Source organism: Bombina bombina, unplaced genomic scaffold, assembly GCF_027579735.1.
Source record: "Bombina bombina isolate aBomBom1 unplaced genomic scaffold, aBomBom1.pri scaffold_496, whole genome shotgun sequence".
Taxonomy (NCBI): Eukaryota; Metazoa; Chordata; class Amphibia; order Anura; family Bombinatoridae; genus Bombina; species Bombina bombina.
The window spans coordinates 302,343-327,744 of record NW_026511695.1 but is presented as its reverse complement, the minus strand read 5'-3'; the positions used below and the strand labels follow the sequence as shown (position 1 = coordinate 327,744).

At 39.0% G+C, this 25,402-nt stretch overlaps 1 long non-coding RNA gene across 1 annotated transcript in view; it reads right to left on the bottom strand.

The window, feature by feature from the left end:
• LOC128643911 (uncharacterized) overlaps positions 1-18,464 on the bottom strand; it is a 72,623-nt gene extending 54,159 nt beyond the window's left edge. The window contains exon 1 of the long non-coding RNA XR_008399891.1: positions 18,307-18,464. This is a non-coding gene — a long non-coding RNA (uncharacterized LOC128643911). The remainder of the gene's footprint in view (positions 1-18,306) is intronic.
• Between the last annotated feature and the right edge of the window lie 6,938 nt (positions 18,465-25,402).

The window sequence follows — 25,402 nt, the reverse complement described above, 5'->3', positions numbered from 1 at the left end:
CTGTTTCCAGCTCAAAAGTCGGCACTCACCCTTCATCTGTCATTTGGAAGAATTATCTCAGTTCTGTCAGTTAATTCGAAAAAATTATTCTTAAACATGTGTAAATATATACATACTGTACATAACTAGTATAACCATAGCTAAGTTTAAATTAAGTGTGTGTATATATGTAAATGTGTACTCTATCTATCTCTCTATATCTCTATATCTATATATCTATATATATATGTTGATTGGAGTAGCCATGCTAGTCCAGAGATTTAGATATCAAAATAACAAGAGTATTGCATTGAGCAATGATACTTTTTTTTATTGGACTAACTATACATTTATTAGTTGACAAGCTTTCGGAAGAGTTCCTTCCTTTATCAAGTCTGAAGACTTGATAAAGGAAGGAACTCTTCCGAAAGCTTGTCAACTTATAAATGTATAGTTAGTCCAATAATAAAAGTATCCTTGCTCAATGCAATACTCTTGTTATTTTGAGATATATATATATATATATATATATATATATATATATATATATATATATATATCTCACACACACACACACTATAGAGGTTTGTACCTTTTTTAAAAAAAAAAAAAAAAAAAATCATGTTAGTGGTCCACGGGATTCAAAATTGTAAGTTTAGTAGACTCTGAAGTCTGAAAGGTTGGCGACCCCTGCATTAAGGGATGGTCTGGTTATAATAGTGGGGGGGTCTTACCACGAGCAGAAAGACCGCGCTATTAGAACCTGAAGGCTTGCTAAAATAGAAAAAATGACACCCCCATAGAAAGACCAGTGGCGTAGGCTGGTCATTAAAGGGTTTAAAATCTTTATGCAAACATTCTGTTGATTACAACTTAACAGCTGAAATGGGAATTCACCACAAAACACATTTCATGTCTTCTTAAAAGAACAATGAGGGTTTGTTGATTAGAAATGAATTGCTTATAAGCAACAAAAAGGACTGGGCTTAGCAGGTGGTAATATGCTGAATTAAAAAAAAAATCACCACATTTGAAAAGTCTAACAGCTGATCGTCCCCTGACTAAACCACGCTGTCGGCCTCCAGATAACATAGCTGTAACTCAAATGTGTGTGGGCTGCCTGGAACATTTAACATGTTAATAAGATGGATATTTAAAGCAGCTGGCAATATTTCTCCAAACCAAAAAGAGAAGCCTGCATTAAAAAGAAAGAATTTACATATGTATGTACATGGTCATTCAATTGTTAAAAGGGCATTTAACACTACTTGCCTTTGTGTAAAAATTGTGCTTTGTCCCACAATCCCTAGAAAGGCCAAAACATTTTTTTCTCTAACCTGTAAATGCTGTAAATCAAATGGCTGCTTTAGGCAGTTTGCAGTATTTTTAAAACCCAAGTTACAGATTTTGCTTTGTGGCCTCTCTAGGGAGGGACTTTTTTTTTTTATATTAACACAAAACCAAGAAGTGCTTATGTCCATTTAAGAAAGGCCAACATGAGGTGTGAACAGAAGAGCTAGAAAGATAGGTGGAAAAACATCCACACATATAGCAAGGAGAATACTTGTTGAGGTAATAGCATAATAAGTAGTTTTATAAAGACATGGACACTTGTGAATCCTTGAAAAGGACATCATAATCCTCCTTAGGACAGTTATTATCTGCTCAGATTGATCTCTTAAGTGATGGGTCTTGGAGGAACAACAAAGTTATATTTTAATATTTATTATTTTTTAATATATGTTAAAGGGACAGTCTACACTAAAATTGCTATTGTTTAAAAAGATAGATAATGCCTTTAATACCCATTCCCCAGCTTTGCACAACCAACTTTCATATATTAATATACTTTATGACATTTAAACCTCTAAATTTCTGCCTGTTTCTAAGCCACTACAGACAGCCTCTTATCGCATGCTTTTGTATTTGCTTTTCACAACAGGAGACTGCTAGTTCATGTGGGCCATATAGATAATATTGTGTTAATGCCAGAGGAGTTATTTAAGATTTAGAACAACACAGTACTAAATGCAAGTCAATAGATAATAAATAAAATGTTATGGGATCAGGGGGCTGTCAGAAGATGTGCAGATACAAGGTAATTACAGAGGTAAAACATTATATTAAAATAACTGTGTAGGTTATGCAAAACTGGGGAATGGGTAATAAAGGGATTATCTATCTTTTAACACAATAAAAAAATATATTGTAGACTGTCCCTTTAATGCCCTGAACAAACTAAAAAAATAACAATAAAAACCCCTATTCTTGTGAGGCTTGTATTTTTTTTTATTATTGGATGTTTCTAAGCTGAGCAAACCAATTTTTTTCCTTTCTGTGAGGGGTGTCCTTTTCAATCGGGGAGCTGTAGAGTTTTGTACACAGATGTACACTATCATGCACCCACCGTTTGTTTCACATTAAAATGTTAATCAGCTTTTAATTGACTTTTTCATGAAATAAATATTTTAACTGCTGATATACATGATAGAAACAAAATGCGTGATGTGTCCCTTTATTTGTAAAATATCGTTTTCAAATTTGGGTCTGGACAGACGGACAGATGGCTTCACAAATAAATTATTTACTTTAGCTATAGGAAGTCACAGGATTTGAATAGGGGCACTTAACTCACTGGGACGCACCCACAACAAAAGGTTTTCATTGTTTTACCATCTTCTAAGTCACAGAGGCTCCTGAGTGTAATTGAGACTTGTCCTGACTAAATTACAACTCTCACAGCTGTAGTGGCAGGCAGGATTAAGTCGCTAAATGCATGAAAAGAAACTACTTTAGGTGCTAACAAAAATAAAACAATAGCACATTCTCCAACGTACCCTCTTAAAAGCATGAGATAAAACACAGACTTTATATGTTTACTTCACTCATTTCAATGCTTTGTAGGATCCAATCTTGTAATACAGCACACTCTGGCCTTATGGGCACCCTTTGCCTAAAATTTCAACTAAAAACACTTAAATAGTTTCAAAAACAACTTTGCTATTTCCATTCATTATTTATTTTGCCCATTTCCTGCAATTTAAATCTGACAACTGTGTACTTCCAATTCTCAGTTGGAAAACACACACCACAGACCTCACAAGCCAAACCATGCTACATATCTGTTCCTAATTGGTCTCAGCAGAGGTAATCAGATAAGGAATGTCAAAACAATTCAAGCTTCGCTAACAAAATGGCAGTTCCATAATGGCTCATACATATAAAGCAAGTGGGTAGTACAAAGAGATTGGTTATAGAAAAAAATATATATATATAAAAAAAGATAAAAAAAAACATAATTTATGTAAGAACTTACCTGATAAATTCATTTCTTTCATATTAGCAAGAGTCCATGAGCTAGTGACGTATGGGATATACATTCCTACCAGGAGGGGCAAAGTTTCCCAAACCTTAAAATGCCTATAAATACACCCCTCACCACACCCACAATTCAGTTTAACGAATAGCCAAGAAGTGGGGTGATAAGAAAAAAGTGCGAAAGCATATAAAATAAGGAATTGGAATAATTGTGCTTTATACAAAAAAATCATAACCACCACAAAAAAGGGCGGGCCTCATGGACTCTTGCTAATATGAAAGAAATGAATTTATCAGGTAAGTTCTTACATAAATTATGTTTTCTTTCATGTAATTAGCAAGAGTCCATGAGCTAGTGACGTATGGGATAATGACTACCCAGATGTGGATCTTTCCACGCAAGAGTCACTAGAGAGGGAGGGATAAAATAAAGACAGCCAATTCCTGCTGAAAATAATCCACACCCAAAATAAAGTTTAATGAAAAACATAAACAGAAGATTCAAACTGAAACCACTGCCTGAAGTACTTTTCTACCAAAAACTGCTTCAGAAGAAGAAAACACATCAAAATGGTAGAATTTAGTAAAAGTATGCAAAGAGGACCAAGTTGCTGCTTTGCAAATCTGATCAACCGAAGCTTCATTCCTAAACGCCCAGGAAGTAGAAACTGACCTAGTAGAATGAGCTGTAATCCTTCGAGGCAGAATTTTACCCGACTCGACATAGGCATGATGAAAGATTTCAACCAAGATGCCAAAGAAATGGCAGAAGCTTTCTGGCCTTTTCTAGAATCGGAAAAGATGACAAATAGACTAGAAGTCTTTCGGAAAGACTTAGTAGCTTCAACATAATAATACAAAGCTCTAACAGCATCCAAAAATGCAATGATTTCTCCTTAGAATTCATAAAATTAGGACACAATGAAGTAACCACAATTTCTCTACTAATGTTGTTAGAATTCACAACCTTAGGTAAAAAATTCAAAAGAAGTTTGTAGCACCGCCTTATCCTGATGAAAAATCAGAAAAGGAGACTCACAAGAAAGAGCAGATAATTCAGAGACTCTTCTGGTAGAAGAGATGGCCAAAAGAAACAAAACTTTCCAAGAAAGTAATTTAATGACCAAAGAAAACATGGGTTCAAAAGGAGGAGCTTGAAGAGCCCCGAGAACCAAATTCAAACTCCAAGGAGGAGAAATTGACTTAAAGACAGGTTTTATACGAACCAAAGCTTGTACAAAACAATGAATATCAGGAAGATTAGCAAACTGTCTGTGAAAAAGAACAGAAAGAGCAGAGATTTGTCCATTCAAGGAACTTGCGGACAAACCGTTATCTAAACCATCCTGAAGAAACTGTAAAATTCTCGGTATTCAAAAAGAATGCCAAGAAAAAATGAAGAGAAAGACACTAAGAAATATAAGTCTTACAGACTCTATAATATATCTCTCTAGATACAGATTTACGAGCCTGTCACATAGTATTAATCACAGAGTCAGAGAAACCTCTTTGACCAAGAATCAAGCGTTCAAACTCCATACCTTAAAATTTAAGGATTTGAGATCCTGATGGAAGAAAGGACCTTGCGACAGAAAGTCTGGTCTTAACGGAAGAGTCCACAGCTGGCAAGAGGCCATCCGGACAAGATCCGCATACCAAAACCTGTGAGGCCATGCTGGAGCTACCAGCAGGACAAACGAGCATTCCTGTAGAATCCTGGAGAATACTTTTGGAAGAAGAACTAGAGGCGGAAAGATATAGGCAGGATGATACTTCCAAGGAAGTGATAATGCATCCACTGCCTCCGCCCGAGGATCCCGGGATCTGGACAGATACCAGGGAAGTTTCTTGTTTAGATGAGAAGCCATCAGATCTATTTCTGGGAGTTCCCACATTTGTACAATCTGAAGAAATACCTCTGGGTGAAGAGACCATTCGCCCGGATGCAACGTTTGGCGACTGAGATAATCCGCTTCCCAATTGTCTATGCCTGGGATATGAGCCGCAGAGATTAGACAGGAGCTGGATTCCGCCCAAACCAAAATTCGAGATACTTCTTTCATAGCCAGAGGACTGTGAGTCCCTCCTTGATGATTGATGTATGCCACAGTTGTGACATTGTCTATCTGAAAACAAATGAACAACTCTCTCTTCAGAAGAGGCCAAGACTGAAGAGCTCTGAAAATTGCACGGAGTTCCAAATATTGATCGGTAATCTCACCTCCTGAGATTCCCAAACCCCTTGTGCCGTCAGAGACCCCCACACAGCTCCCAAACCTGTAATACTTGCATCTGTTGAGATTATAGTCCAGGTCGGAAGAACAAAGAAGCCCCCTGAACTAAACGATGGTGATCTGTCCACCACGTCAGAGAGTGTCGTATAATCGGTTTAAAGATATTAATTGAGATATCTTTGTGTAATCCCTGCACCATTGGTTCAGCATACAGAGCTGAAGAGGTCGCATGTGAAAACGAGCAAAGGAGATCGCATCCGATGCGGCAGTCCTAAGACCTAAAATTTCCATGCATAAGGCTACCAAAGGGAATGATTGTGACTGAAGGTTTTGACAAGCTGATATCAATGTTAAACTTCTCTTGTCTGACAAGGACAGAGTCATAGACACTGAATCTATCTGGAAACCTAAAAAGGTTACCCTTTGTCTGAGGAATCAATGAACTTTTTGGTAAATTGATCCTCCAACCATGATCTTGAAGAAACAACACAAGTCGATTCGTATGAGATTCTGCGAAAATGTGAAGACTGAGCAAGTACCAAGATATCGTCCAAATAAGGAAACACCAAAACCCTGTTTTCTGATTACAGACAGAAGGGCACTGAGAACCTTTGAAAAAATTCTTGGAGCTGATGCTAGGCCAAACGGTAGAGCCACAAAACTGGTAATGCTTGTCTAAAAAGAGAATCTCAGAAACTAAAAGTGATGTGGATGAATCGGAATATGCAGATATGCATCCTGTAAATCTATTGTAGACATATAATGCCCTTGCTAAACAAAAGGCAGGATAGTCCTACAGTTACCATCTTGAATCTTGGTATCCTTACATAACGATTCAATATTGATAGATCCGGAACTGGTCTGAAGGAATTGACCTTCTTTTGGTACAATGAAGAGATAGAATAAAACCCTAGCCCCTGTTCCAGAACTGGAACTGGCATAATTACTCCAGCCAACTCTAGATCTGAAACACATTTCAGAAATGCTGAGCCTTTGCTGTGTTTACTGGGACACGGGAAAGAAAAAAATCTCTTTGCAGGAGGCCTTAACTTGAAGCCAATTCTGTACCTTTCTGAAACAATGTTCTGAAACCAGAGATTGTGAACGGAATTGATCCAAATTTCTTTGAAGAAAATGTAATCTGCCCCATACCAGCTGAGCTGGAATGAGGGCCGCACCTTCATGGGTACTTAGGAGCTGGCTTTAGGTTTCTATAAGGCTTGGATATATTCCAAACTGGAAATGGTTTCCAAACTGATACCGCTCCTGAGGATGAAGGATCAGGCTTTTGTTCCTTGTTGTGAGGAAAGGAACGAAAACGATTATTAGACCTGAATTTACCTTAGATTTTTTATCCTTTGGTAAAAAAGTTCCCTTCCGTCCAGTAACAGTTGAGATAATAGAACCCAACTGAGAACCGAATAATTTATTACCCTGGAAAGAAAGGGAAAGCAAAGTTGACTTAGAAGACATATCAGCATTCCAAGTTTTAAGCCATAAAGATCTTCTAGCTAAAATAGCTAGAGACATATACCTGACATCAACTCTAATGATATCAAAGATGGCATCACAAATAAAATTATTAGCATGTTATAGAATAATAATAATGCTATAAAATTATGATCTGTTACTTGTTGCGCTAAAGCTTCTAACCAAAAAGTTGAAGCTGCAGCAACATCCGCTAAAAATATAGCAGGTCTAAGAATATTACCTGAACATAAGTAAGCTTTTCTTAGAAATGATTCAATTTTCCCATCTAAAGGATCCTTAAATGAAGTACTTTCTGCCGTATAGTACGTTTAGCAGGAGTAGAGACAGCCCCATTAACCTTAGGGATTTTGTCCCAAAAAACTCTAATCTGTCAGATGGCACAGGATATAATTGCTTAAACGTTTTAGGAGTAGTAAATGAATTACCCAAATTATTCCATTCCCTGGAAATTACTTCAGAAATAGCATCAGGGAGAGAAAACACTTCTGGAATAACTACAGGAGATTTAAAAAACCTTATTTAAATGTTTAGATTTAGTATCAAGAGGACCAGAATCCTCTATTTCTAATGCAATTAATACTTCTTTAAGTAAAGAACGAATAAATTCCATCTTGAACAAATACAAAGATTTATCAGCATCAACCTCTGAGACAGAAACCTCTGAACCAGAAGAACCAGTATCAGTATCAGAATGATGATGTTCATTTAAAAATTCATCTGAAAAAAGAGAAGTTTTAAAAGACTTTTATGTACACTAGAAGGAGAAATAACAGACATAGCCTTCTTAATGGATTTAAAAAATAAAATCTCTTATGTTATCAGGAACACTCTGAAAATTAGATGTTGACGGAACAGCAACAGGTAATGTAACAGTACTAAAGGAAATTTTATCTGCATTAATAAGTTTGTCATGACATGCAATACAAACAACAGCTGGAGAAACAGATACCAAAAGTTTATAGCAGATACACTTAGCTTGGTAGCTCCAGCACCGGGCAGCGATTTTCCTGAAGTATCTTCTGACTCAGTTGCAACGTGGAACATCTTGCAATATGTAATAGAAAAAACAACATATAAAGAAAAATTGATCAAATTCCTTAAATGACAGTTTCAGGAATGGGAAAAAAATGCCAGTGAACAAGCTTCTAGCAACCAGAAGCAATAAATAATGAGACTTAAATAATGTGGAGACAAAAATGACGCCCATATTTTTTAGCGCCAAATAAGACGCCCACATTATTTGGCGCCTAAATGCTTTTGGCGCCAAAAATGACGCCACATCCGGAACGCCGACACTTTTGACGCAACTTCCGGCGACACGTATGACGCCAGAAACAGAAAAAAAAATTTGCGCCAAAAAAGTCTGCGCCAAGAATGACGCAATAAAATGAAGCATTTTCAGCCCCCGCGAGCCTAACAGCCCACAGGGAAAAAGTCAAATTTTTTAAGGTAAGAAAAAATGATTGATTCAAATGCATTATCCCAAATATGAAACTGACTGTCTGAAATAAGGAATGTTGAACATCCTGAGTCAAGGCAAATAAATGTTTGAATACATATATTTAGAACTTTATAAAAAAGTGCCTAACCATAGCTTAGAGTGTCACAGAAAATAAGCTTACTTACTTACCCAAGGACACTCATCTACATGTTGTAGAAAGCCAAACCAGTACTGAAACGAAAATCAGCAGAGGTAATGGTATATATATAAGAGTATATCGTCGATCTGAAAAGGGAGGTAAGAGATGAATCTCTACGACCGATAACAGAGAACCTATGAAATAGACCCCGTAGAAGGAGATCATTGCATTCAAAATAGGCAATACTCTCCTCACATCCCTCTGACATTCACTGCACGCTGAGAGGAAAACCGGGCTCCAACCTGCTGCGGAGCGCATATCAACGTAGAATCTAGCACAAACTTACTTCACCACCTCCATAGGAGGCAAAGTTTGTAAAACTGAATTGTGGGTGTGGTGAGGGGTGTATTTATAGGCATTTTAAGGTTTGGGAAACTTTGCCCCTCCTGGTAGGAATGTATATCCCATACGTCACTAGCTCATGGACTCTTGCTAATTACATGAAATAAAAAAGATCTAGTATGGTAATTTACTGCAATTGTGCCAGTAATTACAAGTGTTTTGTTTCTCTTTAATTAAACTAGCCCATAACGTATTTGACAAAACTGCTCTAAGCATAAATACCGTACAATCATAATCCAAGATCACCCCATAAAATGCTCTAATTGTAAGGCCAGCCTTTGTTCCTTTCTATATTTGTTAAGGGTGAGGCAAAATAAACATTAAAAAAAAAAATCACACTGCTGTGTGATATTGTATGTGAAGAGGGACAGAAGCTATTGTGTGGGTTAAAAGGACATAAAACTAACTACTCCATTAAATGTATAATTATGTTTTGTGAAATACTTTTCCTGGTACTTAACTCCGCAAAATGTTGTGTTGTAGTGATAGTTCATTTATATCTGTCCTAATGGGCCAGAGCACAGGAGATAAATACACAAGATGCCTTTCAAAGGGTGCAGCTGTGGACTGCAAAACAATGCAAATCTTGCAAACAAAATAAATATTTAGAAGCAATATGGCTGTGTAAAGTATGTTTCAGTGAACATTTTTTAATTTCAAGGACTGGAGAGGTAAAAAAGACCCCCCCCCCCAAAAAAAAAAAAAAAAAAAACAGCCAGACATTGAGCTTTGGGTAAATCAGGAGATAATGGGGCATGTTCTGCTGGTTTATTTAAACGAAGCATTGACTAAAAGAATAATAATAATATATATATCTTTACAGAAAAAAACAGGGTATTTAATTGCGCTGTGTATCAATGCATGAAATTAAACTGCAAATAGTCTCTCCTGATGTATTTTTCTAGGCAGCTAAAACTGATGAATCCACTATCACCAGTGGATATGGGGGAATCTTTGGCAGTAGTTTAGGCAGGAACAGCGCTCATAGAAAGGGAGAGAAGAAAAAGAAAAAGCAACCAATAGTGTAATTTGTACACACAAAGGCCATGTGTTTTGAAATGAAAAAATGTGCTCACCTTGTAAGACCTCAAAGATGTGAGGTATGTGATGTTCACGGAGGGAATACAGTATGTATCCCTATCTGTGTTAAAGATGCGGTCCCACTTAGTGACGTCACTTCTGGTCCGGCGAGACAACACACAAACAGAGTTTGAAAGACTCATCAGGACTGTTTGTGTGCATCTCCAACAGGACCTTACTGGTTTTCACAGAAACGCCTCACCTAAGCCAGATTTGTTGAACTTTTACTGAGCATTTTTTTTAACTGTTACTAAATCAGCAAATGTTTAAAATCTCCATTGTGAGATATTTTACTCTGAAACATTTGTTTTTTTTTCTTGAACTATGCAAAGGTTAGTCATTCTACCTGGGCTTAACAACTAACAAATCCCATGAACCACAGCTTCTAAGATTAAAAACTTCTGGCTTCCAACAATTTAGATTGTTCTTCATACTTTAAGATATACTCTCCCCCTTGCACACAAGAGGATATTTTTGGAAATTACATTTTATAGGTTAAAGGGCCATTATAGTGATAAAATGAAATGCTCTAATTCATTAGAACATGTCATTTTATCACTAGCGACGCAACAAAGCTATGTGCTTAATCCTAGCTAAATAATACACAGTTAAAGTATCTATCAGTTCCCGCAAAGCATTACTAATAATTTGTACAATACATTGAACAATTTTAATATTAGCGGGTGGTAAACCCATTAAATATGTCCTGGGGAGGGAGATAGAGGGGGGGAGAAGATAGAGATGATAGAGAGGGGGAGGAGATAGAGATGATAGAGAGGGGGGAAGATAGAGATGGGGGGATGATATTTAATGTCTATCTCTATCTATATATTAAAGATTACTTTGTGTTGTTCCAAGCAGCACTGAAGCTTCTAGTTAGTCATTAACTGCTTTGTAGTTTACATTGTTTATATTATGTGCATTTTTTTTTTTTTTTTTAAAAAAGCAAAGCTTTAGCAAGGTATATGACTGGCCATCTTGTACGTGTCACAAGCTTTTATATACACAGACCAAGAAACATACACATCGGACCCTCTCAGAGATGACAGAAATGAGCCAGCTGCAAAAGCTAAAGCGACCTCAGCAGTCATGTGGGCAAGCGTTCACTGCAAATGCGATACCCACAATAGTAACGTGGGAACACAACCAAATGCTTAATTACAACGTCACACAGCCAGACCTTAGTGTCTGTGCTGCACATAGGCAGCTGGGCATGAGGCCCTGAGAAAGTACAAATATCTCCACAAGTCAAACACAAACATTATAAAACTGGGGGCTTATTTTAGAGTCTGTGTTAACCACAAAAAGCCTGTGTGCTGCGCTCTCCCCTAACATTTGTGGCAAGCTGTCACTGTTCTTTGCTATGCAATTTTAAACCTTTTTTGAATAAAGTATCCAGTTTTTACAAGGAGTGTGGTATTGTATCTCTTTTTTCTTGTTAACCACAAAAAGGCCATGAAAATCAAACTAAAAGACAATTATAAATTCACTTCTATTAGAAAATCGCTGTTTTCTTGGTATCCTTTGTTTAAAAGCATTTGTACACATTGTCAGCAGAAGCACTGCACTACTGGGAGCTAGCTGGTAATTAGTGGCTACACACATTTGTTTATTGTCGGCTAGCAACAGTAGTGCAATGCTTTGCAGGGGTTAAACTCAGTTATATGCTAGCGATAGTCTAACAATAAAATGCTATAATATGTTAGAGCATTTTCTTTTTTGCACTTTTAAGTCCCAATCTTGGAGTTATTCACAGGTTTTAAAGGCTACCTTTAGCCACCATTCAGCAAGCGCAACCCAGGGTGCTAAACCAAAGATGGGCCGGCTTGTAAGCTTAAATTCCTGCTCTCCCAAATAAAGAGAACAAAGAAAAAATAATAATAGGAATAAATTAAGCAGTTGCTTAAAATTGCATGCTGAATCATGTACGAAAAAAAATTGGATTCAGTATCCCTTTAATGTTTGCATTTATATCCCTAATATACTTTGTGTTAAATCTCAACATAAAATAAACATAGCTAGTGAGCCAATCAGGAGTATTAACAAAGCCAGTGAGTCAATCAGGAGTAGTAATTGCATGTGGTCACCAATCGTAGACCATGTACTGTTTAGGAAGTGTAATGCTTGCAGCTCTCGATCAGGGCTTTACCTGCATGTTCAACCCAACAAAGGGTAAGCTAGGGTCAATAATGCAATTAAAATAATGACATAAAGCAGAAAACATTATTATTGCTTTAGTGGACAATTATCGGCTTTCAGATGTTATGGAGCACATCTCCCATGATGCTTTGCCAGCATTATGGGTGAAAGAGCATTATGGGAGATTTAGTCCATAACATCAGCCCGCCCCTGCTTTAGAATACAGTATACCAAAACACTAAAATATATGAATATGGCCAAAAGTATGTGAACATCCCTACTAATTATTGAGTTCAGGTGTTTCAGCCACAACTATTGGTAACAGGTGCATAAAATCCACCATATAGCCATGATACCTCCATAGACAAACTTCGGCAGTATAATGGGTCGTACTGAAGACCTCTGTGTCTTTAAACATGGCACTGTCATATAATGCCACGAGTCAACTTATGAAATTTCTGCACTGGTCAATTGTATGTCTTATTGTTATAAAGTAGAAACATATAGGACCAAGAATAGCCCTGCCACACAAACTTACAGAATGCTGAAGGGCGCATTGCGTACAAATTGCCTATCATCCTTGCATCACTTACTACAGTCTTCCAAACTGTTAGCCATACAAATGTTTAGCAACCAGGGAATGATTTTATACAGGGATGTAAGTAGGAGATCTGTGTTGGGCACCAGGATTATAGCTTTAGTAGCCATGACTCCTGGGACCTGGGATTTGTCAAGGTCTGTTAAACATAAATCAATGTAAACCGCCTTTAAGCAGCTTCTGCCTCAGTGTCTGTATTTAGAGTTTTAGAAGAGTAATGAAAAGTTGAAAGATCAGTCAGAAAGTTTCCAAATATTTCAGCACTTTATATTTAAATCTGTTTCAAATTAAGGAGCCAGTGAGAAAATTTAGGAGCCATAACAGTGGTATTTCTGTTTAGATATATGGAGAATAACCCAAAAATTTAGGAGCCAGGAATAAAATTCTAGGGTCCAGTGGCTCCCTAGCTCCTGGGTTGGTCGAGCCCTGATTTAAAGGATCAGTAAATACAGTAGATTTGCATAATCAACAAATGCATGATAAAAAGACAATGAAATGGGGGCGTTTCCGGACAGCAGCCATGCATAGTCGCAAAAACAGAAGCGCCTGATAATTCTTAGATAGCCCGCCGATTATCTAAACTACTACTAAAAATCAAGATCACTACTATACTGATGCAGCTGTATGAAACTGCTTGATCGAAAGATACTATCATTAAGGAACTAGCACTTTCTGAGGCACTAATCTGGACTGTTAATTCAGAGAGGCAGCGGCCTATCACATCATCTCTAACCCCCCTCGGCTTGCCGGGTAAAGCAGAAACATCCAACTGCTGACAATCACTACCTAATTTGATGGAACAACACCGATCAGATGTCATGGAGGCAGTTGATATCTGGGAACAAAGGATTCAGTCATTAATAACCCAGCACTTCCAGTATATACAGGGGAGCTTAAATAGTCTGCTGTCACTAATGGAGCATCAGAGAGCAGAGAATTATATACCGCCGCGGATGCAGAGCCCTGAATCACCATCGTTGCAAGTGCATATCTCTTCATTAGATTCGCAACATGCAACACAGATATACCCACGTGGCAACATTCACCAGATTACCTACGTGAGAAGTAAGGACATAAAGGGGATTTCACATCCTCGTTCTCTAGTCCCACATACACCAGCTACTGAGCCACACTTAGTCGCTAAGAAAGACGGAGGATCAGGAAAATACTGCTGGGCCAGGACGTGGGACATCGCTGCTAGAGGAGGCTAGATCCATTAACAGAGAGGACAGGACCAAGAAAGCACCCCCCTGAATGCCGCGACCCAGTCCTAAAGGGAGGTATCACACCACTCAAGGTTGGCAGCTGTCACAATCCTATTTCCAGAATAACCAACCTCAATCAAGATGGTGTATAAACCTGCTTGACAATCCTTTAAACTGAGGCCTCTGCAAAACATTTGGTATAGGGTGATGTACATAGAGGAAATAGACAGAACTGAGATTCCTACCAGACGAATTTTGTAGCAAACCAAGAACTGACCATTCTTATTATTACCCAAGCTCACCCATTAACAAGGCTTAGCCTGGACGCTATCTACATACGGTTGTTTATACTACCAATAGGAATGATTCAACCCTCTTCTTAGTCTCCTCAAATCCCCAACATAGAATCAATAAGGTATCACTCATGTATTTGACTTGCTTTTGTCTTAATTATATGTATATTTTTACAATAATTATCAGATGGAGTTGTTTCGCATCCTATCCAAATGTCCATACAGTAATCATTTGGCATAAGCTATGTTAAAAGTGGTAGATGAGGACGAATATAATTGGGTCAGAACCAGTTTAAATTTTATGTACTGTCTTATCTCTTCTTACTTGTTGTAGATTATGTTGGCGTGTTTCCAGCGGACAAGCACAGCACGCCTACATTACTCTGAGACAGTATATATGCTGTTTGTACATATCAAGACCAACAAAACAAACCAATAATATATGTGTATAGATATACATGGGTTTATGACCCACAACTTTGAACTCCACTATGCATAAACTTAACATACATAGGACAGGTCATTATTATATAAGTTCTGAATATAGGAACCACTAGGGCGATAGAAAAATAAAAGGTTTAGCTAATATACCACTGATAAAATAACTCTCCTCCAGTTTGAAATACAGTATGTTTGTGATAAATATTTGGCAGCTTGTAGATGCCAGATCCGCTGTTGGGGTTTCTTATATCATATTGGATTTCACCTAAAGTTGGAGTTAACAACCTTATGTAATAATGTGTAGCAAATGCCCTAATAATTACGGGTGCAGATTCTATTTATTCCTTACAATCCTGCTTCCATAAAGTTAGTTCCCTGCTCTCTTCAATATAGCACCCCTCTAGAGCAGCGGTCGCCAACCAGTGGTCCATGGACCACTGGTGGTCCACGAGAAGATGTTGGTGGTTCTTGACACCATCAAGCAGGAATTCATCTCCTCTGATGGTGTCACCCTCATCGTGCCACAACTCCCTACAGTGCCTGGCTGGACATCAGTGAAAACCAACGGAGAAGTTAAATTTCAATATCCCTACGCACGTTGCATAGCACTGTGCAACTTGCGTAGCTAGATTGTATTTTTAACTCCTCCCGCCCGGTGCGCTGCTCAAAGAAAGATGCTTCCATTCTAAAGCCTGCAGAGGTTGGTAAAGTCTTGGCTTGAAATAGTGGAATTAGTTTTGTAGTAGTTTTTTCTAATTCCTTCACATGGACTTACATCACTGTTTATCTACCCATCTTTTTTTCCCCACCTGAATTCCAGTAATTGCCATCGAGCAGATCAGACATATCCCACCAGTATTATAGTAATTGCCAATAACATCAGTCGTGGTTAGCTCACATCCATAGAGAGCTTTCTGATATAAACTTAATTTAGGCTCACCCATGTGTTCAGTTAGAAACCAGTAGTGCATTGCTACTCCTTCATCAAATGATTCCAAGAGAAAGAAACAGATTAGATAATGGAAGTAAATTAGAAAGTTGTTTGAAATTGTATTCTCTGTCTAAATCATGAAAGAACATTTTTGGGTTTCATGTCCCTTTAAAGTGACAAAGGTCTCAACAGCAAAACTGGTGTTTTATAAAACTTGATAGTTAAAGAGACATTGTTTGTATCATTCATATGAAAGATCAGCATTTACACAAGTTGAAACTGCTCTTGCCCGAATAAAAAAGTAAAATCTTTATGAATTCACACAAACTAATATAACAGTATAAGTTGTGCGTTTTCTACCAATGCTCAGACTTCCTACTTGTGCTAACTGGCTGATAGGCACGTCCTGCTGATGCTGATTGGCTTATAGATACTTCTTGCCAATGCTTGTTTAAATGCTGCTCTTTCGTACCATCGATAGAACAATTTTGAGTGCAGTGTCCCTTTAAATGCTACAGAGCACAAGCATTTACATGGCAAAAAGCTGTCTCTGCAGTGTTTGAAATGCCACAGGCACAGCTGCATACAGTGATTTCTACTGCCCAATAAAAGAAGGCTCCTGTGTATGATTGTATCCACTTCAGGCTGGCTAGGAGTGTGTCTGCAGACAATCTGGAGCCCATACGGCTGTAATTTGCGGGAAAAGGCTTTTTACGAGCAGACAGAAGCTATTGCTTTATAGCATGTACCTCCTTATAGTTTAAAGACCCCTTGTTTTAAAAGCTACATTTAGCCACCAATCAGCAAGCGCTACTCAGGTTCTGAACCAAAAACGGACCTGCTCCTAAGCTTACATTCCCAGTTTTTCAAATAAACATACCAAGAGAAAGAAGAAAAATTAATAGGAGTAAATTAGAGAGTTGCTTAAAATGACATGCTCTATCTGAATCATAAAATAGTTTTTTTTATATCCCTTTAAGGACTTTTAAATATAAAAAAATGCAGTATACAGTGGATCTTCTCAAAGAAGTACAATATTTTTTCAGCCAATTCAGTCCTGTACAGCTGTATTTTACTCAAGTATCTGTGTGTGACAATGGGGTCCTAAAACAACATGCTTGTGCAACAGGTTAAGCTTTATCACCTTTCCTTACTGTGCAAACCACTGTGCAATTCAAATAAACTTTAACAATACCTCTATCATTCCATTAGTAGAAACTGAACGCCACTATTCTAAAGTCTATAGCTAGTGACTACCTGTATGACAGTATATTTGTATTCTATTTGCTCTTTCCCAGTCTCTCTTAACCAAGGGTGGGGAACCTCTTCCTCTGGGCTATTTTAATCATTTATTTTTATTACAAACCCATGCTATATATCAGCAATATTAAAAAGATAAAACAATGTTTATGTAGTGTCCCTTTAAATAAATAAAAAAAAAGTACCACGAGCACTCAAGAGAATTTGTAAAGACAATTTTACCAGTTTGGGAACACACTCTGGAAAAGGCTCGCCACTCCAGTTTTGGACAGTAAATTAACACTTACCTCACTACCTAATACTTCATCTCTGCAAACCACATTTCTCTTTAACCTGCCCCTGAAATCTGAGTACATGTAATCTTTAGATTGCCTGTACAAACACAAAATCTTTTTCTTACAAGTTGGCATAAATAAGGAAGTGAAATAAAAAGACACAAGATAGGGCAGGCTACAAATGAAATCAAATCAAAATAAAATGTAAAACGTTCATTAATATCAGCAAATCAAATATTAAAGGTTTCACAGTTTAAAGTAGAAAAATAATATCAAAAATATTTTGGTGGAAGAGTCTATTGGATTACTGTGTGTTGTGGGGTTGGAGTTAAAGGGATATTAAACCCCCAAAAATTATTTAAAGATTTAGATAAAACATGCAATTTTAAACAACTTTCTAATTTACTTCTATTTCAATGTTTTTTCATTCTTTTGGTATGTTTTGTTGAAAAGTAGGGACCTATGCATAAGCGCCAGCCCATTTCTGGAGCACTAAATGGCAGCAGTTTTGCAAGAATGTTAACCAGTTACAAGAGCACTAGATGACAGCACTATTTCCTGCCATGTAGTGTACTCCGGATGCCTACCTAGGTATCTCTTCAACACAGAAAATCATGGCAATGAAGCACAATTGATAACACAAGTGAATTGGAAACCGTTTAAAAATTGTATACTCTGAATCACAAAATCATTTTTTTTTTTGGCTTTCATATATATCCCTTTAAGAAAACTAAAAGTTGCTATATCATCAATGCCAGCAGTCCTAATAAAACTGCAATCACTTGCTCAAGTCAAGGCAGGCAAACAATAGGGTACTAGAAATAACATAGTATTCTGTAATAATTCATATGACCGGATGTTAAGACAAATAGCAGGGAAAATACATTATTTGTTAACAAGCTAAAACGATTTGACTGCCAGTTTGTTGGAACAGAACAAACCGAGGAAACTAACCTACTATATACTGACATTGCCCATTAAAATGCACTGCAAGTGCTCTGTGTTTACAAAGAAAGCAGCTTTAACACCATAGAAATAGCCAGGAAAATGTATTTACCAACAAGTGAAATGTTCACCTACCTCCGTTTCCTAAGGCAGAGTCAGTCTTTTTTCATTACAAGAATAAAATCCAGAGGGAACATAGCAATATCCTCGTCAACCCTGCCAGCTAACACAGTATCCTAATCGCTAGCTTTACTTATGTGCTTCGTGATACAATTCTGACTCACAAGGGTGGGAAGGTGCTATGCTAAACAGGTAAGCACCATACTGCACCAATAGAACTGCTGGAATCTCAATCTGACTCATAGTTCATGATCTTCAGCACATTATTGTGTAGCTTCAAAAGGGAAGGCTTAAAGATGCACGACTTTGCAAACAGCTTCTAACACACACCTCCTACTTATCACAGAGCTGACAAACAAGCTTTCTATGGAACAGAATCAATGTCTGCTCCAGCTCTAGTTATGTGGCAAGATACAGTCAAAGAAAAGGCATCCGACATTCTTTATTTTTAAACACAAATTTTGCTTCTGTGAGGCTCAGGGTTTTCTATATTTTGAAATCAGTTCCTGTAATTTCGTCCCCCATTTGTCAGTTTAGGGAAATTAACAAATGAAAATAAAAACAAGGGTTACACTCAGAATAAACACATTTCTTCATATTCTAAGCCACACAATATAACCTTAACTAATGGGTACATTGCCTGGAGCCTGACATAATATCTATTTATAGTAGTATGCACCAACCATGAACTGAACCAGGAAAAGTAGCTGAAATACCCATCCAATTCACAGTCAATAAAGGTCTATTATACCAAACTAGTGGGAAAGCCTGCCCAGAGGGTAGTCTATTGTGGTGACGGAACCACCCTGCCATTTTCGGAAGGGCAGTCTATTTTGGCGACGGAACCACCCTGCCATTTTCGGAATCCACCTGGATGCAACTTACACTGCATCCAGGTGGATTCCAAAAAAGGCAGGGTGGTAAAGAATCCATCCAGGTGAATTCTTTCACCACCCCTCTTGCTCTCCCTCTCCTCCTCTTTTGCTCTCTCTCTCCCCGTCCTTTTTTTTCTATTAAGGCACTCCCACTTCCTCCTTGTTGAGCCGCCCACACCTCCCACCGGCACCAGCAGAAGATAGTTACAGACGGTGACACACACAGTATCACCGTCTGTAACGATCAGACATCTGGCCTCATATGGAGGCGGAGCACCGATCGCGCTCTGGCTCCATATGTGGCAGATGCCTGAAGCTTCAGGAGCTCCAGCTCTCAGCTGTTATGTTACAACTGAGAGTTGGAGCTCCTGAAGCTGTGTCGCGCTGAGGTGGCTGCGCGCGCATCCAACATTCCTTTGAGGATGCGTGCGCAACTGCCGATGCGACGGATGTGTTACAAACGCGATTATAGTTTAGATAGCCAACACACTATTCATAAATAACTAATTTGTCAAACCCAGCCAATTTTAAATTGTAAATAGACAATTTACTCAATCAAGTATCTATTAAGAGTTTGTTGCATACAAAGCAGCTTCAGGTATACCCTTTCAAATGGCCTGGGGTCCTCTCTCTCCTAAACTACAATGGGGTGCTGCTTTCTGCTGCTGCCTCTTGTTTATGTAGCCTTTCTATAGCCAAAGCTGCAGCACTAGAATTTTCAGTATAAATAGCTGTTGCAAGAGACAAAAGCAGCTATTTCAAATGACAAAATAAAGGTAAATTAGTCATTTTGTAAACAATTTAATACACACCTCCAGCAGGAAATCGTTCACTGGGAACACATTAAAGTGGAGAACATTTTACAGTACTATGTCTCTAAGTTGAGGAGTTCACGTCACATACACTGAGCCTGCCGGCTTAAAGGGATAGTAAACCAAAATATTTTCTTTCATGATTCAGATAGAGCATGCAATTTTAAGCAACTTTCTAATTTACTCCTTTTTTCTTCGTTCTCTTGGTATCTATATTTGAAAAAGCAGGAATGAAAGCTTTGGAGCCGGCCTATTTTTGGTTCAATACCCTGGATAGGGCTTGCTGATTGGTGGCTACATTTAGCCATCCAATCAGCAAGCGCAACCCAGGTTCTCAACCCAAAATGGTTTGGCTCAAAAGCTTTTATTTCTGATTTTTCAAATAAAGATAGCAAGAGAACAAAGCCAAATAGGAGTAAATTAGAAAGTTGCTTAAAATTGCATGCTCTATCTGAATCGTGAAAGTACATATTTGGGTTTACTATCCCTTTAAATATAAGGGCTGAATATCAAATTATAGCAAGTCTAAGGAACACTATGGTTAGCCACTTACCTTTCTACACATGAAAATTCCTAGAATTAGGTTTCTGTCCTAACTACAGAAAGTAAGAAGGTGACACCCAACTTGAAAACCATGACTTAAAAAACAAAAATGCCATGGGCATTAATTCATTTTAATTTTAAGAGGGATACATTGATATTTAACAATACTGAATTTGCATAGATTTTGCTACCAGTGGCTTTGATTATATAGCAAATCCGCAGTTTTTGTTTTGTGTGTAAAGTAAGTTTCAAAATATATAACCACTCAAATTACATATTAAAAACAACTCACAAAGTTGGTCAAACTAGGCTGCTTCAAAACTTGGGTAACGTTGGTACAGTTTGTTTTTTAATAAAACAGAATTTATGCTTACCTGATAAATTACTTTCTCCAACGGTGTGTCCGGTCCACGGCGTCATCCTTACTTGTGGGATATTCTCTTCCCCAACAGGAAATGGCAAAGAGTCCCAGCAAAGCTGGTCACATGATCCCTCCTAGGCTCCGCCCACCCCAGTCATTCGACCGACGGACAGGAGGAAATATATATAGGAGAAACCATATGATACCGTGGTGACTGTAGTTAGAGAAAATAATTCATCAGACCTGATTAAAAAACCAGGGCGGGCCGTGGACCGGACACACCGTTGGAGAAAGTAATTTATCAGGTAAGCATAAATTCTGTTTTCTCCAACATTGGTGTGTCCGGTCCACGGCGTCATCCTTACTTGTGGGAACCAATACCAAAGCTTTAGGACACGGATGAAGGGAGGGAGCAAATCAGGTCACCTAAACGGAAGGCACCACAGCTTGCAAAACCTTTCTCCCAAAAATAGCCTATGAAGAAGCAAAAGTATCAAATTTGTAAAATTTGGCAAAAGTGTGCAGTGAAGACCAAGTCGCTGCCTTACATATCTGGTCAACAGAAGCCTCGTTCTTGAAGGCCCATGTGGAAGCCACAGCCCTAGTGGAGTGAGCTGTGATTCTTTCAGGAGGCTGCCGTCCGGCAGTCTCATAAGCCAAACGGATAATGCTTTTAAGCCAAAAGGAAAGAGGGGTAGAAGTCGCTTTTTGACCTCTCCTTTTACCAGAATAAACAAACAAGGAAGATGTTTGTCTGAAATCTTTAGTAGCCTCTAAATAGAACTTTAGAGCACGGACAACGTCCAAATTGTGTAACAAACGTTCCTTCTTTGAAACTGGATTCGGACACAAAGAAGGTACAACTATCTCCTGGTTAATATTTTTGTTAGAAACAACTTTAGGAAGAAAACCAGGCTTAGTACGCAAAACCACCTTATCTGCATGGAACACCAGATAGGGTGGAGAACACTGCAGAGCAGATAACTCTGAAACTCTTCTAGCAGAAGAAATTGCAACCAAAAACAAAACTTTCCAAGATAGTAACTTAATATCTACGGAATGTAAGGGTTCAAACGGAACCCCTTGAAGAACTGAAAGAACTAGATTTAGACTCCAGGGAGGAGTCAAAGGTCTGTAAACAGGCTTGATCCTAACCAGAGCCTGAACAAATGCTTGAACATCTGGCACAGCTGCCAGTCTTCTGTGTAGTAAGACAGATAAAGCAGAGATCTGTCCCTTTAGAGAACTTGCAGATAATCCTTTCTCCAAACCTTCTTGTAGAAAGGAGAGAATCTTAGGAATTTTTATCTTATTCCATGGGAATCCTTTGGATTCACACCAACAGATATATTTTTTCCATATTTTATGGTAAATTTTTCTAGTTACAGGTTTTCTGGCCTGAACCAGAGTATCTATCACCGAATCTGAAAACCCACGGTTTGATAGAATCAAGCGTTCAATCTCCAAGCCGTCAGTTGGAGGGAGACCAGATTTGGGTGTTCGAATGGACCTTGAACAAGAAGGTCCTGTCTCAAAGGTAGCTTCCATGGTGGAGCCGATGACATATTCACCAGGTCTGCATACCAAGTCCTGCGTGGCCACGCAGGAGCTATCAAGATCACCGAGGCCCTCTCCTGATTGATCCTGGCTACCAGCCTGGGAATGAGAGGAAACGGTGGGAATACGTAAGCTAGGTTGAAAATCCAAGGTGCTACTAGTGCATCTACTAGAGTCGCCTTGGGATCCCTGGATCTGGACCCGTAGCAAGGAAACTTGAAGTTCTGACGAGACGCCATCAGATCCATGTCTGGAATGCCCCATAATTGAGTTATTTGGGCAAAGATTTCCGGATGGAGTTCCCACTCCCCCGGATGAAATGTCTGACGACTCAGAAAATCCGCTTCCCAATTTTCCACTCCTGGGATGTGGATCGCAGACAAGTAGCAGGAGTGATCCTCCGCCCATTGAATTATTTTGGTCACTTCTTTCATCGCCAGGGAACTCTTTGTTCCCCCTTGATGATTGATATAAGCAACAGTCGTCATGTTGTCTGATTGGAACCTTATGAATTTGGCCTTTGCTAGTTGAGGCCAAGCTCTGAGAGCATTGAATATCGCTCTCAGTTCCAGAATGTTTATCGGGAGAAGAGACTCTTCCCGAGACCATAGACCCTGAGCTTTCAGGGATTCCCAGACCGCACCCCAGCCCACTAGACTGGCGTCGGTTGTGACAATGACCCACTCTGGCCTGCGGAAGCTCATTCCCTGTGACAGATTGTCCAGGGTCAGCCACCAACGAAGTGAATCTCTGGTCTTTTGGTCTACTTGAATCATCGGAGACAAGTCTGTATAATCCCCATTCCACTGTCTGAGCATGCACAGTTGTAATGGTCTTAGATGAATTTGTGCAAAAGGAACTATGTCCATTGTTGCAACCATCAATCCTATTACTTCCATGCACTGCGCTATGGAAGGACGAGGAACAGAATGAAGTACTTGACAAGAGCTTAGAAGTTTTGATTTTCTGACCTCTGTCAGAAAAAACCTCATTTCTAAGGAATCTATTATTGTTCCCAAGAAGGGAACTTTTTTCTGTGTTCACCTTCCATCCGTGAGATCTGAGAAAGGCTAGGACGATGTCCGTATGAGCCTTTGCTTTTGACAGGGACGACGCTTGAATTAGGATGTCGTCCAAGTAAGGTACTACTGCAATGCCCCTTGGTCTTAGAACCGCTAGAAGGGACCCTAGTACCTTTGTGAAAATCCTTGGAGCAGTGGCTAATCCGAATGGAAGTGCCACAAACTGGTAATGCTTGTCCAGAAAAGCGAACCTTAGGAACTGATGATGTTCCTTGTGGATAGGAATATGTAGGTACGCATCCTTTAAGTCCATGGTAGTCATAAATTGACTTTCCTGGATGGTGGGTAGGATCGTTCGAATAGTTTCCATTTTGAACGATGGTACCCTGAGAAATTTGTTTAGGATCTTCAGATCCAAAATTGGTCTGAATGTTCCCTCTTTTTTGGGAACTACGAACAGATTGGAATAAAATCCCATTCCTTGTTCTCTTATTGGAACTGGATGTATCACTCCCATCTTTAACAGGTCTTCTACACAATGTAAGAATGCCTGTCTCTTTATTTGGTTTGAGGATAAGTGAGATCTGTGGAACCTTCCCCTTGGGGGTAGTTCCTTGAATTCCAGGAGATAACCTTGAGAAACTATTTCTAGCGCCCAAGGATCCTGAACATCTCTTGCCCAAGCCTGAGCAAAGAGAGAGAGTCTGCCCCCCACTAGATCCGGTCCCGGATCGGGGGCTATCCCTTCATGCTGTTTTGGTAGCAGTGGTAGGCTTCTTGGCCTGCTTACCCTTGTTCCAGCCTTGCATTGGTTTCCAGGCTGGTTTGGGCTGTGAGGCATTACCCTCTTGCTTAGAGGATGCAGAATTAGAGGCTGGTCCGTTTCTGCGAAAGGGACGAAAATTAGGCTTATTTTTAGCCTAAAAGACCTATCCTGTGGGAGGGCGTGGCCCTTTCCCCCAGTGATGTCTGAAATAATCTCTTTCAAATCTGGTCCAAATAATGTTTTACCTTTGAAAGGAATGTTAAGCAATTTTGTCTTGGAAGACACATCCGCTGACCAAGACTTTAGCCAAAGCGCTCTGCGCGCCACGATAGCAAACCCTGAATTTTTCGCCGCTAATCTAGCCAATTGCAAAGCGGCATCCAAAACAAAAGAGCTAGCCAATTTAAGTGCGTGAACTCTGTCCATAACCTCCTCATATGAAGATTCTCTACTGAGCGACTTTTCTAGTTCCTCGAACCAGAAACAAGCTGCCGTAGTGACAGGAACAATGCATGAAATTGGTTGTAGAAGGTAACCCTGCTGTACAAAAATCTTTTTAAGCAAACCCTCTAATTTTTTATCCATAGGATCTTTGAAAGCACAACTATCTTCGATAGGAATAGTAGTGCGTTTGTTTAGAGTAGAAACCGCCCCCTCGACCTTGGGGACTGTCTGCCATAAGTCCTTTCTGGGGTCGACTATAGGAAATAATTTCTTAAATATAGGGGGGGGAACAAAAGGTATGCCGGGCTTTTCCCACTCTTTATTTACTCTGTCCGCCACCCGCTTGGGTATAGGAAAAGCGTTGGGGGGCACCGGAACCTCTAGGAACTTGTCCATCTTACATAATTTCTCTGGAATGACCAAATTGTCACAATCATCCAGAGTAGATAACACCTCCTTAAGCAGTGCGCGGAGATGTTCTAATTTAAATTTAAATGTCACAACATCAGGTTCAGCTTGATGAGAAATTTTTCCTGAATCTGAGATTTCTCCATCAGACAAAACCTCCCTCATGGCCCCTTGAGATTGGTGTGAGGGTATGTCGGAACAGTTATCATCAGCGCCCTCTTGCTCTTCAGTGTTTAAAACAGAGCAATCGCGCTTTCTCTGATAAGTAGGCATTTTGGATAAAAGATTTGCTATGGAGTTATCCATTACAGCCGTTAATTGTT